The 12320-nt window shown below is 41.1% G+C and overlaps 1 long non-coding RNA gene across 4 annotated transcripts; it reads left to right on the forward strand.

Moving 5' to 3' along the window:
* The first annotated feature begins 409 nt into the window (after positions 1–409).
* Positions 410–7389, forward strand: LOC127341226 (uncharacterized). 4 transcript variants are annotated; one of them, XR_007875354.2, is made up of 8 exons: positions 410–838; positions 913–1043; positions 1199–1306; positions 1500–1539; positions 1740–2186; positions 2986–4126; positions 6538–6614; positions 7196–7368. It is a non-coding gene; the product is annotated as an uncharacterized lncRNA (long non-coding RNA). The 4 variants fall into 4 exon arrangements; XR_007875352.2 differs by having other exon boundaries at positions 2986–6614; positions 7196–7389; XR_007875353.2 differs by lacking the exon at positions 7196–7368 and having other exon boundaries at positions 6538–6832.
* Positions 7390–12320: the final 4931 nt, after the last annotated feature.

Genomic DNA, 12320 nt, shown 5'->3' on the forward strand with positions numbered 1-12320 from the left:
TTGGCAAAAATCTGATGTGTCACATAAATTAGTGAGGTGGGAGATGAGAGTAGTATCATAATATGATACCGTATCATGACACATAAACCTAGAAAACTTCATGACAAATACATCATGTACACAAATTTGCATTGAGATTCTACACAACATTAAATATGACATAAGTATGATACCATATTATAATACTATGCATTGTGGAGGTGGTATCACAAACTAGTATCATCTAAAGGTATAATAGGTGCCACCCCATGGAGCACGTAGAGGCTATCCACGTTAAGCAAGTGGCGCGTGATGCATGGACGCTGGCCTCGTTTTGCTTCACCGGTTGGCCCACGTGTTGGTGTGTGGTTGGCCAGGCCAAAATATCTCTCACGAGAACCAACCCTATCCCCTCACTCGTCTCCTCCCGAAGTCCCCAATCCCCTCCTCTGCCGCCGCCGTCTCTCCTTCCATCGCGTGGCTGGCCGCCAGCCTCCTCCCCGCCCCTCCCCCTCGCGACCGCCGGCTGCAACCGCCGTTCCGCCGGCTGCAACTCCCCGCTGTAGATATCCGCCGGCGTGATCGTGAGCCTCCTTCAGCCCTTTCACGGCCGCGCCTTCACCATCCCCAGCTGAGCTCCGCCGCCTCCTCCACCCCAGCGGCCATACAACGCACAAAAAAGCGGCGGCCCGAGCTCTATATCCTCCACTGCCGCCTCTCTTTGTCGCACGCAGTAGTAGACTAGGGGAGGGGAGGGGGTTTCTGGCCGCCTTTGCCTCCTGCCGGTGCTCAGTGGCTGGCCGGTCGGCTTAGTTTCTGCGCTCCTGCATGGACTCCGCAGGATTCAACGCTGGTTGAGGTGAGATTCAAATCGCTTGGCCCCTCTCAGTTATGGTGGTCAAATTAGTCACTTTCTCACCTTATCTCGTGTAGGGGTTTGGGGCCTCGGATGCGTCACTGCCTGGAGTCGCTCACTGATGTGTGGAGTTGCCTCGCCGCCGTGCCCATTGTAGTTCTCATGGTCTGACGGACCTGCAATTTATGGCCTCGAAACTTGGCTGAATGTAAGCACCACCTCTGGTTTTTCTCTTTACAGTAGTAATCTACATGGTCAATTCTCATGCCAAAAGAAAAGGCAATCTGCTGTGTTTGATGCCAGGCTATTGCAAATAAATCATGGATTGGAGTGAATTAGTGGATATGCATATTTGTTGTGCAGGCTAGAAGGTGAAGATTGATTGCTGTTGCATATTTGTTGTGCAGACTAGAAGATGCAGGTCAATTGGTGCCTGTATTATTCCCTGTGTGGCAGCGTGTTCAATTTTAGGTAATTTCCCTCAAAATCTCCACTATGATGCATTTGGTTTCAGGTTATAAATTCTTTGTTTTATCACATCTTGTCTGTAATGCGAGTTGAACTGCAACTATGACTTGGGATAAAGGAAGCAGAAAATTCCTTTATAGGTTTATTAAATTGTCCTTACCTATCTGATTTCGCCTTCCAATGCAATGGATTGCAGGAAAGGGCATAATACTGTGAGAGGTACTATCATCTCAGAGGTGAGCTATTTATCCGGTTCTATGTGCACTTTGTTTCTCCCTTTTTAATGACATGAGGGTCTGAGTTCTCTGGGCTGATCTACCTGAAGCCATGTATCAGACTCATTCATTTCCTAGGTGTGCCTTTATTCATACAAAGGTTGATTTATACGTATCGGTTGACCATGATTTTTTTGGATTTCATGGGAAACCTTGCGAAGCTCGACCCTGGAGAGGGATGCATGAAGTGACTGGTTCTTGCTATGGGAACTTTCAGTATTGCAATGGAGCCAAGAAATTTCTTTGAAGTTCATTTTCGATAACCTTGAGTAAAGATGATCAGGCCATCCATGAGCCAGAGACAATCCAGCTTTTGAGAAATATAGTTGTAAATTGCATATGTACATATTCTAGCTTTTTAAAAATATTTGTGTTCATCTAGATCAATGGTTTATCAGATTGGTTGATGTCTGCTCTGGATTGGTTATCGCCTGCTTTTGAGGAATAGTTGTAAATCGCATATATACATATTGTAGCTTTTGAGAAATACTAGAGCTCTGGTTTATAGATCATAAAAGAGCTTGCAAAATCCTCCTTGCAGATGGTGTTAGGGTTGCATGCCCTCGACGCTCTCCCTCTCCGCCCCGGCCAGCCCTCAAGGTCTTGAGGTAACTAACAACGATGTAAATTCCATTGGCACTCCAAGAAATGGGTACATGTTAGATATGCAGCATCCTTTTGCTTGAATTCAATTCAACCAAACTTGAGCACTCATGTCTTGTTTTACACTTGGTTTAAGGAAGCATTTTTTAAGTCTAAAAGCCTGTCTTCCTCACTGAAAATTGTTTCTTCTACCATGTTCTTCCTTTTTTTTAACCACCCTGCCTTACGTTAACTAAATAACTTGGTTACTAACAAATATGTTGGGTTTATATGCCCGGTTGACATGCTATTGATATCACAAAGACTATGCACCCCACGTCTCTTTGTTGTAGCCACTAAGAATCCACTTGCTTTCTTTCCTACATCCTGCATTCTTTAAATTGAATTTTATTATTTCTGTACTGAGAGCAGGATATATAGTTAGTTCGCATGTTCAGGTCGTTTGTTCTTCAGAGGATATTTCTTACATTTTCTATTTATTATGGATAAGAAGCAAAATATCTGAATGTAAAGAAGGAACATTAATAATTAGAAAAACGGTATTGTGCACTCATCCATCTTAGAGGTAAACTCTTCTAAGTGTGCAAGATGGTGGCTGACGAATATGCTTGATTTCAACACATTCAAGTGTACTTATCGGTTTGGTAAACAAATGTATTATTTATGAATCCTGGGTGATACTGTTTATAATTTCTCTCAGTTTTAGTCGAATATCTTTTTATTTTGCTTATAATTTAGAAAGCTCTTAAATATTTGTATGTCCAGTAATTTTTCTGTGGTAACCTTCCTTGCATTCTTTTCTAGGTGTGCAAGATGGTGGCTGACGAATATGCTTGAGTTCAACACACTGAAGTGTACTTATCGGTTTGTTAAAGAAATTTATGAATCCTGGGTGTTCTATGTATAGGCTCTGAAAATCATTTGCTTACAGTGATATTCCACGTGAATTTATATGAATAGACATAGGGAATGGTGTGCAGGAAGTTATTGTATAATCTGCAGCATTACAATATTATTATCATTCTCTCTGCAAGAAGTTCAATTCATTACTATTACCTTTTGGCCCGAATGATTTGTCAAGAAAAATGATTTTTCTTTGGCCATGTAGAGTGAATGCTATTCTGAACTTCAAAAGCAGTGAGGGGCTCATTTTGGAACAAGAACATAATTTTTAGAATATACTGAGATCATGGTGACCATGTATTCTCTACACTTGGATTTGCACCTTCTCTCTTCAGTGCTTTGATGTGTTACAGACTGTTAAAAATTATTTTAGATTTATTGTTTGTAAAAATGTTGTTGTGAGTTATACCTTTTAGCTTTAGCCTTTGGTATTATACATGTGTATTTCGATTAATAGATTGCTTTCAGGATTATGTTTTGGTGCTTTGGATGTTCCAATCTATTGTTTCTTATATACTTATTTATTATTTTTGTCACATAGCATTATAGTTTAAAGGGTAGGTTTTTTTAATACTTCCATGTTTGAATAATAAACTGTTCGCCGGGGGATAATATCTCTGCTTTCTTTTGATTCAGATGTGTAATCCTTCAGTTTTTTGAGATATGCCCCCTTATTACAATATTAATAAATGGTATTGACGTCACATTAAGAGAGGTATCAGAAGGACTGGATAGCAGAGAAATAAATTGATCACATTTCAGTTTAAACGCCACTAGATTGTTACTAGTGTAGTGTGCTTAAAATTTCTTATATGTCTCTTATCTTTCCTCCATTTTCCCATGTCTCTTATATGCTTTGTTCATTGGGTCGTGCTTTAGGTACAAGCAGCATACATGAACCAAGGATACTATGTAAATTGGTATTAACTATACATTATAATAGTTAATGTAAACCCTTGCAGGTGTCAGCAGAAGTTATTATGCATCCTCTCATGGGCAGCACCAAAAGGCCATAGTCGACGCTAAGTTTTGAACTTCAGAGGTATTCACTGTTGGCCTTTCTTTTATTTTGTGATTGTTCACTTGACCATATACTATTTTAGTTCTTAGATGATTCCTTTTTTGTTTACATCCCTACCATAGAATAAGCGGAGGAAAATATTTAAAAGCACATTAGGTGATATTGAGGCTAATTCCTATGGCCAGGTGTACGGCTAGAGGGTTTAAATTATTTTCTTATCTTTGATGAAATTGTCCGTATTATCTTTGTGTGCTCCTTATCTTTTCTCAGATTATTATATGAAAAGAAGAAACTATATTTTTCTTATAATGGCGTGATGGTTCAGTTTTTGGGTAGCATAGAACACTACAAAAAAGAAGGGTAACAATACAGAGATACAAGTATGCGGAAAGCTGATCAAAGGGTAGATAACTGTCAGACCTGCTCTTGCATCACTGGCAGGAGAATACATGTTATTCTCTCTCCGCTCCTGGACACAAGCATTGTGATTTCATATGAACAGTAGAAATTGTAGTTGAAATCCATTAGAGCTTAGCGCTGTTTATCCGTACACATAACACAACAATAATACTTATGCTACAATATTTAAATGCAGTCTATAGCTTTTCTGCGAGGCATTGTTCGCCATGTGGTGTTGAGTGTTGCTATCTGATTTTTTTTTGTCTCGCTGCAGTCTATAGCTTTTCCCAAATGGCCAAATCAACTGCTTTTGTTACTAGAATAATGGTAGAAATTATATGTGAAGGTCAAGTATGAATTTGCAGCTGACAATGTGATCCTAATGTGTATTATAGAAATCATTTGCATCAGCTTGGTTTAATATTTTGAGTTACTTTGTAGTTACTTTCATGGTTGTCATCGTCCCAGGCCCTAGGTGAGTTCTTGCAACTATTTATTTCTTATAATCCAGGTCAAGGTTTATCGTACTTTTAATCAAGATTCTGATCTACTTGCATTTTGTGGTATTTATCCTGAGACTGAAATGGTTATTCGAAGTAAAACATATTGATGAAATAGAAACATGATTTCATTTCTCTATCAGAAATGTACTGTTGTATATCGTGTTCTGCAAGTTTTTTATTTGCTATGAGGTTGCTGGATTTTTTGCTTGATACCATGAAAGTAAAATGCGTATTTCTCTATGAATCCCTGTGTGTTATCAAGTACAAAAACATGCTATGTGATTGTTCATAAGAAAAAAAGTGTTTGTCCCAAGGAATAGTTTACAAAATAGTGGAGTAAGGTTCAGGATGTTAGCTCTTTTAAGTTAAGTTTTCCCTTGTCAGCAAAGGATAGGCAATTAGTGATAGGGAGAGCTCGTGTATGAAGCCACCTAGAGAGAAATCAGGTTGCGCCGTTGTACCCAACCGGTGGACGTATTTATATTTGAGCTTATTAGTATCATTTTCTATTTATTGCATCAATCGCTGAAGGTTAGACATGTGTGCATACACTGCATTTGCAACTTGGATCCAGATAGGCTGGTTTGTATCTTTATGTAGGTCTATATAGTGTCACACTGCCTGCTGAAATGGGGTATTTTCATATATTCTTCCTGTTTCTCTTTTGCAAACGATGCATAGCATAGTTTTATATGCTAAACCTGTTTCCGGAAAGTTTTTTGTTCACAAGGAGGTTTTTGTGATGGTTTGGAATTATCGTAGTGAAGGAACTAACTATCCTGAATTTTCTAATTTATGTAAACCTGATGTATGGAAGAGCAATGTGGTTTGCTCTAAATTTAGATTACCATGATGTGTCTAATATATTTCTCGACATTGTATATGTATGTTTGTTTGGTGCTTGCTAATAAGTGGTTTCTATAGATGCTTTATATAGCGTTTGACAAACCGTTTCTCACTGCGGAAGTCGGCGGTCTGTTATATCCGTTATGGATATAGAATTAGTAAATCAATTAAATTGGGTAGTTACTACCTAAATCAGCACAGCCCCGTTGATACGGTTTGGAATAGGTTTCTTTGTAACTTTCAAAATATATGGTGTTTAGGCTTGAACATATAGATGCCTGCTTGGAGGCGGTCTCTATCCCTTATGGATATAAATTTAGTAAATCAATTAAATTGGGTGGTTACCTACATAAACCAGCATAGCCCCGTTGATACGGTTTGGAATAGGTTTCTTTGTAACTTTCAAGATATATGGTGTTTAGGCTTGGAAATATAGATGCCTCATTGGACAAGCATTACTTTTGACAAGCAAAAGTACTCTTGGTGCCTCCTTCAGTTCTCTTGTTGTGCGGCCAAAGCAAGGCACCTAAATCTATTCTTTTCGATTTGTTTTCATGGTTCATGAGCGGTAATTTTTTTGTCTTCTTTTTTCGTGGTGCCTCCTACACTTCTATACAATCGTGCACCTTCGATTTTCACTTCTTGCCATTTTACTTGACATGGTTGTTGTGTTCTTTGTTGCAGGCCGTTGTCCCGTTTAAGGTTGCTGCCTAAAGGCTCTGTTGTTTTTCTGGTAGATTTGGGATTCAACTCTGTTGCAGGTAAGCTTTAGCATCTGAAAGGGATCTTTTGGGAATCATGTTCTGCTAGAAGATTTCAGTTTGCCAGTGCTGCAGTAGTTAGCAAGCAATCTTCTCATGATGTATATCCTATCCAAGCCATTATATGTTCATTAGATCGGTTATGCTTCAGATTATACAGTTTGGCAGCATGATCATGTATCGTATACAGTTTGATAAGTGTGTTAAATATTGCTGAAGTTGGTGTTGCTTTGTAACGGCTTTTCTCTACCGTCACAGTTTGATTTCTGCAATTATTAAGATGCTACCAGTCCTGCTAATATTGCAGTGTGTGAGTTTTCCACTGTACAAGTTATGCTGTTTTTTCATGTGCGTGCATGCATTGTAAGTAGTATGCAGGTAGAGGTACCGAGGTAACGAGGTATTTGGGGCTAATAAACAAATCATCACCTCTTCCTAGAAGACTGCACTTTTCAAGTTGCTTATGTATTGAGTTAATTTTGTCTATCCAACGAAATATATTAGAGCAATTGATCTTCAAGACTTTCTTAGTAGTTCAGCTTAGTAACACTTGCGTTTTCTGTTTCATGTATGTCTGCCAGCTTCATACAGGTTGTAAGGATTTGTTTGACATGTTCTGGTCTTCAAAATATTATTCAGGCACAATAGATGACACAATAGATATATCCTCATATACAGGAATGCATAACACACTGTCATATTTCTTCTGTCTGACCCAAAGTATTTTGAACTGGTAAGCTTCATGTAAGAAGATATAATCAGTTGATTTCTATGTTCTCTTCTAATAGATCCACATTAAGTATGACAATGTTCACAAGTTTATGTCCCGCTGAAGTTGACCTATCACCATAGCCATAGTTCCTACTCTTAAATCATTGTGTATATTTCAGCGAAAAATTGCTTCTATTAGGTTCTATGTCGGCATTAAGTATAGAAGATGTGTAGCTAGCTTTCCGATCAGTGGGAATGCTGAAGATTCCATGCTCGCTTACCCTTTTCTCTTTTTATTAAATGGATTCCATGTGGTACACGTGGTGAGCAACTAAACAATTGTTAAAAAATGGATTCCATATATGCTATGGCCTATCATCCTATCGGGTCATGATGGATTCATACTCATATGTTGTGGCGTGTAGACTGAAGCCCACAACACTTGCCCATCCATGCCACCACGACTTGCTTTTTCCACCTAATTTTTTGTGGTGGTTATACAAACTGTAAATCTGTGTGAATTTTACGGGATCGTGCGCCAAGGCGCACATCTAAATCTAGTGTACATAATACTAGTGTATGATACTTTTTATTGTGACTAGTCTAAGAAAAACGGTTGAAGCTTCATTTATTACTTATCCTCTCCCGCTACAGTAACGAGAGAGGCGATTTGTGAAATCGTCGGCCGATCCACCTCACCGTCGAAGCTCCGCCGGGTCCCTCGCTCTCCGTCGGCCGCTCCGGCGGCGGGAGGGTGGGGGAGCCACGGTTCTCGTCTGTATATAGCGTAGGGTTGTGCTGGTGCCAGCCGGCGGCGTCGAGGAGGTGGCGGCGCGGCCGGAGTGGCGTTTTGGGGCGGCGGTCATCCTCTTCGGTGGTGATGCTCCGGTGGAGTTTCGCCGCAGATCGTCCGTCTTCTTCTCGCCTGCAGGTCCGTGGAGCTGCTGTGCGAGCTTCCCCTCGCCGGAGGCCGAGTAGCGGTGGTTCCGGTCTAGTTGCTCTGCTTGAAGGAGTTGGTGTGGTTGGCCATGGCGTCCGAGTCGATGGAGCGCGGTGGAGGCTCTTCGGAGTTCGAGGACCGGCGACTTCCCGTCTGCTAGGGGGCACCTCTGATCCAAGGCTGAAGGGAGGTGGGGCGGCGGCGCGCCGCCGGAACGTCTCGCTTGGCGTTGATGAAGACGAGATCCAGAAGGACCTTATTGTAATTTCGCTTTCTGTTCTGGGTCTATCTGTAAGATCTGTGGCTTAATATATCAGCTCTTTCCCCGCAAAAAAAAAAGCTTCATTTATTACTTAACAAAATGTTTTCATCAATACCCTCAGAAGGTGGGTTTACAAACCACACATGTCTGCCTAAATGTAGAGTAGTTGTAATTCGGGCTAGAGGATGCGCCTTACCATTTGCTTCGTGGATGATGGAAACATCCTGAAAAGACTCCTTGCGAGTCAAAAACTCATCACCATGTAATGTGGGCCATGGCTGGATGTACTCCTTCGTTCCACTAAAAGTATTCCAACTTTGTTAAATTTAGATGTATTTATCTAATAGATAGTATTTAGATATATTCAAATTTTAACAAAGTTAAGATACTTTTGGTCATACGGAGGGAGTACTCTGGATCTCCTTAACCACAGGACAATCAGAGGCAATTTGAAACCGATTGGCATGAATATCAACAACTAGGCACAACGTTTCTGCACACACCATTGCCTCCAGGACAACAGGTTCAGTGATGCCTTCTACCTTAACTAACGAGCAGCCTATAAACTGTCCCATGTGGTCTCTACATACTGTAATGAAGGCACCTGTATCCTCAGCTTTTGCCACCGCGCCATCTACATTGATATTCAGAGTACCTTTAGTTTTTTTAACGTGGAACATATGTACCCAATTAATAGCAGGCACAGCTATATCGCTTGCTACCAGCACCATAACATTATTCGGCAATTGGTCCAACCACAACTGGTTGGACATCTGAGCACTTGCTCATGTGCCTGCTAGATCATGGGCAACCTTAACTTGCTTCCAACACCTCCAATTGTTTCCTATCTATATGTCGTGGCTATACCTAGCCATGTGTTGGGCTGGGCCTTGGGGAGGGTTGAGAAAAGCCTGACGTTGAAAATCAGGCCCGAGCCCGGCCTGGCCAAATACGTGGAAAGCCCATCGGGCTATGGGCCGGGCCGTTTAGGTTTTTGGGCTACCTAGGCCTGGCCCGGATCGGGCCAACGTTTGCAGGTCCAGGCCTAGGTTTTTTGGGCCAGGCCCCAGGCCGGGCTGCCCATGGCGAGGCGTGGTCGTGGCATTTCCTATCCCGATCGCTGCAGCCATGGCCTTTTTCAACCATTTTCTTTACGGCCCACCACATGGGAAAGGTATAGATGAAGATCCAATCATGGGCCCCTCTCAGGCGTGGGCCCTTGGGCTTGCCCATGGTCGCCTAGGACCAGAGTCAGGCATGGTTCTAATTATGAGTATAAACACGTATGTAAACAAAAGTTGCATTTTTCACGGAAACTAGTAGAAACAAGATTGCAAACGAATAATGTTGGACAAGAGACACGATAGCCATCCGTTTTCAATAAATCTTGTTATATGCTACATAAATATAGTAAATGGCCCGCTAACTATTAGTGTCAGCAACTTACAATACATGACCAAGCAACAATGAAATGACGACAACTAACTAAACATATAAAATATAACTAGCATTAAAGCACAATAGAATTGAAAAATAGAACAAGTGACGAAATTGGTTCTGCTGAGAAGACTCCGATCAAAATCCCAATGGATTAGAGATTTCTTCTTAGGGGCAGGGTTTGGGGAAGCATGCATGCTATGGCTCTTCTCCTATATTTGAACCTTCGCCCCATTTCTTGTGTGTTATATAACAGTCTTAGAACTACAATGTTTGCAAGAGTGTGTTGTTTAGTTATCTCTTTCAGGACCTTGGTAAGTGCCTTTTTTCTTGGATATTAAGTGATTCCACGTGATGGTAGTTTGCCACCGATCCCTCCACTGTCGGATGATGTGCAACATGCATGGAAGATTGACATTTAAGCATATCCTTAATTGCTTAGTTTTCAGAAGCTTTGTTTGCCCACGCAGGCGCACAGTACTGTATCGTTGTATAGTAGGCCAATGGCAGAGCTGGTGTACAAGGGTTGGGTTCGGATGAACCCAGTAGATTTCATCAAACCTTCACTAATTTAGTCTATCATTTGGTTCAGTTGTGAAACATCACAACATAACGTAGAGATGAACCCAGTGATCTTCTCCTCCAGCTCCACCCCTGGAGTAGGCTATAGAATCGGAAGGTTCTATCACATACACAGAGTTAAGATTATTCAAATTTGAAAACATTCAATGCGCTCTACAAAGACATACGGACATATACATTCAAATTCAAAACGCGTGAATGGAGGCCCATAGGTCAGTCCGGCTCACCATAACATGGGCTACGTGTGGCCGGATCAAGCATGTGTTGTTATTTGCCATCATACATCATTAACTATGCATTCTTAGTCGATTTTTGGGATTTTCCTACAAAGTCCTCTTCATTGATATTTAATTTTTGGGAGGCAGAAAACCTTTTTTTCGTATTTTATTTATTTCAGGACTTTCTGGATCGCAAAAAATTGAGAAAATAAAAACTGATCAGTTTTTCACCCGGAAAAGAACCGTGGGCGAAAGAATCACGAGAGGGGAACCACGAGGGCCAAACGGCACCAGGTGGCGCGCCCAAACATGTAGGGTGCGCCACCCTGGTCCGTTTACGCCTCGGGCATCGTCTCGCCCCCCTTTTATACTAGAAGCTCCGTTTCACCTAAAAATTTAAGCCATTTCCTGAGATTTATTGAGGCGGCGGCGGAGGCGAAAGTCCTCTCCTACTCTGGAGGAGGGCAGATCCTGCTGCACCGGTGCCTCCGGTAAAGGGGAAATCGACGCCATCGACATCCCCACTCCTCCTTAATTGGCTTGGGAGGAGACATCTCCATCAACATCTTCATCAGCACCATCTTCACCACCATCTCCATCTACGAGATCGACGTCATCCCTCTCATAGTTTGTGTTGAATTGAACCATGTATATTGTTTTTAGTGTTATTGCCTGTTCGTGATTGGTAATTTGTCATTATTTGGTGGGGAGATTATATATTCAGATTGTGTTGTAATCATTATGCCTCTAGTCCATATCATGTTTGACACTTGTGAGTAGTTCCCCTTGTTACTAAGGGCATAGGATGATCTGGCTATGATTCTATATGATGTGCAATGAGTATTTTGTTAAGTTTTCTATCTTTTATGTTGTTCTATGATGGTTTTATGCGAACGTCGACTGCATATTACTTCACCTATATGGGCTCATAGGGTTGCACTTTAATGTAATGCATAAGTGTTGGAAGGGACGAACTAACATAAACCGTTTTACAATACTATAGGTTGTATTAAAGGGGTTTATGTCGGGGACCAATGATCTTATGGCAATGGTGGGACATTTATGTCATAATAATTCCTCTACTTGCTCATGAAAATGGCTCTAGGACCCATCATAAGGGGTGTGTTAAGGCATACCATTCTAATGGTATCCCTTAACAAAAGGTAAGAGAAGCTAGTTTATGAGATACTAATCTTGTCTTCCTCGAGTCCCAGTTTACACATATCTATGGTTGCACCTAACTTAGGCTCTGCCCCAAATTGAATAAAGTTTGACAAATTATTTACCATGTTGTTTAGAACTCAGATGCACACTTGAGCTTGTCCTCTTGCTGCATAGAGGATTGGGATTTTCTCTCATCGAGAGCATTTAATTATTTGTTATTTACTTTCTGCATTTTATTTTTATTGCAAACTATACACCTAAAAACATCAAAATTGTTGCTTTATTATTACTGCTTTCTTGGATTCTGCTAACCAATACCTTTAGCTCCTCGTTGGTTCGACAACATTTTTTTATTGAAAAGTACTACAATTGATCTCATGCACTTGGGAGCC

This window comes from Lolium perenne, chromosome 3 (assembly GCF_019359855.2).
Source record: "Lolium perenne isolate Kyuss_39 chromosome 3, Kyuss_2.0, whole genome shotgun sequence".
Lineage (NCBI taxonomy): Eukaryota > Viridiplantae > Streptophyta > Magnoliopsida > Poales > Poaceae > Lolium > Lolium perenne.